We start from the raw sequence: 5,388 nt of genomic DNA on the forward strand, positions 1-5,388 counted from the left end.
ATACATGAAACCGAGAATTCAGCCCAGGACTGAAAACCTGATAAACTAATTCAAAGCCCAAGCACATAATACTAGTTTAATCACTAGCAATCGGCAAGGAAATAGATTTAATGAACCAATAATGCATCAGTGTAATGTCATGAAATGCTAGAGCGCATGTACACAATTGGAAATGTCATAAAAAAGACAGTGTTGTCCTCCTGCGCGAATCCATTTCCATCCATTGGATGCCAAGTCTTCACTGTGCCACGCCGCCGAGATCCGCCGCCATGGATGTGTAGGATAAAGCACCGCTCCGCCACCTACCGATGCCCGACCACCAAGCCGTCCACATGTCCGTCCAGCCGTTGCATGTCTCCAAAGATGAGGCCCCCACGGGGGTGACAACGAAGACATTGCCATCAACCGATCCAGGAGGCCCCTCAATGCCTCCAACAAGGGCTACGACGCCCACGGGCACCAACATCAATGGTAGCCTCCTCCAGATCCGAGGTATCCCCCGGAAAAATGAAGCAAGGGACGCCCCACCATCGCCTCCAACAAGTAAAACGACACCCACGGGCACCGCCGATGATGATGGCATCCTCACCCACTTCAGCAGCTAGGCCATCATCTCCTCCTCTAGTTGATTCGCCACCGGGAAGCCACCGCGAGGCAACACCCACCAACCAGATCCCTTTGGATCGACAATGAAGACAACCACAGGTAGAGAAGGTCACATCGCCGCGTGACCGGCACCATGGCCACACACCCATCCTCCTGAGGCGCCCGCTCAAGATCCACCATCACAAAGCCACCTCCAAACCGCGACGGAGGGACGCCCCGCCACCGCCATCATCCCCCGTCCGCACGGGCTTTGCCCAGCCTGGATCCGACAGCGGCGGGAGGGGAGGCAGAGGGGAGGGGGGAGGCGGACGAGTGGCGGAGGAGATCGGGAGGGCAGGCGAGGTGGAGGGGAGGGGAGGTGGAGGGGAGGGGAGGCGGAGGAGATCGGAATTCATAAAATGCTAGTAACCTTTTCTTTCAAAAAAAAGAACTACTAGTTGCCTCCACCGAGAAAACTAATACTCCCTCTATGCTTGAAAAGTGGGTGTGTATAAATTATGTCTGAAGTCAAATGGTGTAAAATTTGAACGAGTTTATAAGAAAAGATAAATCAATAATTGCAATGCCAAATTAATTTCATTACATGGACAATAAACAACATTCTCGTATTCTATCTATCTAGTATTGTAGTTATTGATGATCCTAGAAATTTGATGGAACTATGCGAGTTCCGACAAAATGTAGATGCATATTTATTAACTAGGGCGGAGTACCAGACAGGTAGCGGAAAACTATGACAAATGCATGGATCAACATATATTGGAGTAATTCAAGTAGTTAATTGTCTGGTTACCCACACAATATGATGCATGTTTTGACAACTGAAGTGGTAATAGTGTAGCTCAGCAAAGAAATACTAGCCAGAGGTATCTGGTTTTGGAGGAACCAACCCGCGAGGCCAGAAATTGTGCTTTTCGCGGCGGCTACATGCTAAAAAGTTGAAGTTAAACCAAATCTCATCCCTGAAACCAATACGGATGCATCACATAGGACTGACAGGCTTGACTCGAAGTCGGCACCCTGAAACATAGAACACTAGCAAGGCATACAAAAATATAGTGAGGCCCATCATCGAAAGTTGTTCAAACAACAAAAGTAATATTTTTCTAGTCGAATTTTGAATATTTTCTATAGTCTAATATCCGGCAAAACTTGTTCAAACAACCAAGCAAGGTAAAGATCTATTACCGGGTTGTTCGAATTGTAATGGCGAAGGACGAAGGGCGATCTGGACATGTGGGAGAACAATGGCTTCGTGGCACTCCCTGCATGCGTGCATCTATGAGTACATACATGTTAGGACTAATGGTCTTACATTATCTTAATATTACTAGCGAGATCGTCGTAGTATATTAATATGGAATAGCTAGCGGATGAACTTAATCTGCGAGGGATGATGTATAGCTGTATAGGAGGGAGCAATACACTTCTGAGCTGCGGGCCGTACAACACCATGTTGCGGCGACGCTTCCGCTCCAACCTGTCCATGAAGCGTTGGACATGGCGTTGTTGCTAGTAGAATACAACGGTCTCCACGGAGCACTGAGCATGCTCTCAAAGGGAGACACTGACTACACACTATGTTTACCATCAAAATACATAATGGTATTTGACTCACTAGTCACCAATTTGTTGGATCGTATGGACTAGATATTGCATGTACAATTGTGTTTACGTCCTGTTATGCGTGCAGCCAGTTGGTTATGCAAAAGTTATATTGAGGAGATATCTTGCAACATGTATCGGCAAGGATATTAGGTGCACAATGAGGATATCTGAAAACGAGAATTCAGAGATCCCGGGACTGAGAATCTGGTCGACTAATGGAAAGCCCAAACAGATGATACTAGTTTAATTACTAGCAACCGGCAAGAGAATAGGTTTAACAAGAGAATAATGCATTATCAGTGTAATGTCATGAAATGCTAGAGCCAAACCGTGGGGGCATGTATACAATTGAAAAGGAAAAGCAGCCAACCCTTGGTAGCCTTTTTTTAAGAACTACCCTCCGGAGGGTACTGGTTGCTCTTAAGGTTATGCGTTGAAGGTTCTCATGCAAAGTAGAGCAAACAAGTGAAAGTAGAACTTTGTTTTCTTTGATCAACCAGGACGTACGGAGACATGGAATTCATAAATTTATAAACTGCTAGTATCCCTTACTTACAAAAATAAAACTACTCCCTCTAGTGTAAAAAATGCTTTTATATTATGGGACGAAGAGAGTACTAGTTAGCCTCTTCGAGAAAATAATACTCCCTCCATGCTTGAAAAGTGCGAGTATGAATTATGTCTGAAGTCAAATGGTGCAAAGTTTGACTGCATTTATACGAAAAAATATCAACGATTGCAATGCCAAATTAGTATCATAACATGTACAATAAACAACAATTTCATATTATATCTATTTAATATTGTAGTTGTTGATGGGTGTTCCTACAAATTTGGTCGAACCATTCATGCACCATATGACTTTCGACAAAATTTGTATGGCCATGTTTTTTAAATTAAAATTAAGTTGGAGGGAGTACTACACAGCTAGCAGAAAACTAGGACAAATGCAGGAATCAACATATGTTAGAATAATTCAAGTAGTTAATTGTACAGTTACCCACCCAATATGATGCATGTTTCGACAACTGGTTTGCCGAAGCGGTCATAGTGTAGCTCAGCCTTATTTCTCAGAGGTATCTGGTTCTGGAACAAGCCTCCCGCGAGCCCAGAAGTTGTGCTTTTCGTGGCGGCGGCGAGCTAAAATGTTGAAGTGAAACCAAATCTCACCCCTGAAACCGACACGGTTGCATGACATAGGACTGACAGGCTCGAACTCGGCACCCTGAAACATAGAGCACAAGGAAAGCATAGGAAGATATAGTAAGGCCCGTCAAACAAACATGTCAAATAGCAAAAAGAATATTTTCTAGTCTAATATCCAACAAAACTTGTTCAAACAACCAAGCAAGGTAATGATCTATTACCGGGTTGTTCAAATTGTAATGGCGAAGGGTGATCTGGACATGTGGGAGAACGATGGCTTTGTTGCGCTCCCTGCATGCGTGCATATATGAATACATACATTTTAGGACTAATGGTCTCACAACATCTTAATATTACTAGCTAGATCGTCCTAGTATATCAATATGGAACAGCTAGCGGATGAACTTAATCTGCGAGGGATGATGCATAGGAGGGAGCAATACACTTCTGAGCTCGGGCCGTACAACACCAGGTTGCGGCGACGCTTGCGCTCCAACCTGTCCATGAAGCGTTGGACATGGCGTTGTTGCTAGTAGGATACAACGGTCTCCACAAAGCACTGAACATGCTCTCAAAGCTGCGCTGGTTTCATTTTTTTTTTGAAAAGGAGGGCCATCTTCGGCATCTGCATCTCGACAATGCATGTAACTATTTTATTAATTATTCACAAAGTAGTACATGAGTAAGTCTGAAGTCACATCTTGGCAACATCTGTCATTACTTCTATCCACTTGATGAAGGGGTGCCGATAGTCCGAGCCTAATACCAAACAGACCTCGCACCTAAGCTTACCATCTAAAACCGGAGGCCCCAACCAAGCCATATACCTGGTCTGGGGCACACACTAGTCCGGCACACTCTCACAGGCCACCGCCGCCGTCTTCCACCGGTCCATCTTCAGAGCAGATACTAACGCCACGACCTTGCCAGGTCTGCCATCGACGCCACCATGACGCCAGACAGCGCCATCCTCCTGCGCGAGTCCGTCTACACACGTCGAACACCGAGACTGCACTGCGCCACGCCGCCGAGATCCACAGTCGTCGATGCGTAAGATGAAACACCGCTCCACCAAAGATGTTGTCTGCTGGTCCCTCGAGCCCATGCACACCTCCAAGACTGACGCCCCAAGGGGGAAACGACGCAAGAGCGCCGCCGTCATCCGATCTACCCACCTACGGTTTCCCCCCAGAGGTAATAGATAGAGGTCTGGAACTTCTCCAGAGCGATGTATTCAAGAAGAGAACGACACAGAAGAGCGCCGCCATCGCCGGCTTTGTCATCTAGCCGAGCGCAAGGTTTTCACCCAGATCTGTTCAAAGAACCTCCACCAAGTCTGGTGTACGGATCGCCGCCATCTCCACCGGGGACTGGAAGTAGGCTCCAAGGTGCCGCCGCCTGACCAGCTAGCAGCCGCGCCGCGCGAGCAGCAGGGCCGACCGCAAGCCCCAGCCGCGCCACCGGAGAGCCCTACATCAGACCCCCGCCGCCGGCCCAGGAGAGGACGACGCCACGTACGACCAGCAGCCACCGCCGCCAGCCCGTGCCATCGCGCCACCGCGCCCCACGGCCGCACCTTGCCGCCACTAGAAGAAAGCATCCCGCACTGCCATCCTCGGGCAGGAGGAGAAGAAGGCCTCGCCGCCGCCTAGGCCGAGCGGGCTTTGCCCGGGACGAGGGGTGGCAGATCTGGGCTCCCCCCGGCCGCCCGCGGGGACGGCGCAAGGAGAGGAGGAGATGCGTTGCGCGAGGAGGAGATGCGCTGTGCTGGTTCCATACACCAACCATAAATCGTTGGAAATGGCAATTAACTTACAAGTAGCTAATTGGACATGGCAATCCATGAAGCGTTGGACATGGCAATTAACTTACAACTAGATAAATGTCCATGTGTTGTAACGGGGGCATACACATATTCTAGTAGTTTAACGCCAATCATGACCGACTTATACTTACGCCAACAATATTTCTAAAGCAGAAAGTGATTTGATTTGATTGAGTTAATGCAAAAGATTTGATTTATTCTGA

The sequence above is a fragment of the Triticum aestivum genome, chromosome 2A (assembly GCF_018294505.1).
Source record: "Triticum aestivum cultivar Chinese Spring chromosome 2A, IWGSC CS RefSeq v2.1, whole genome shotgun sequence".
Classification (NCBI taxonomy): domain Eukaryota; kingdom Viridiplantae; phylum Streptophyta; class Magnoliopsida; order Poales; family Poaceae; genus Triticum; species Triticum aestivum.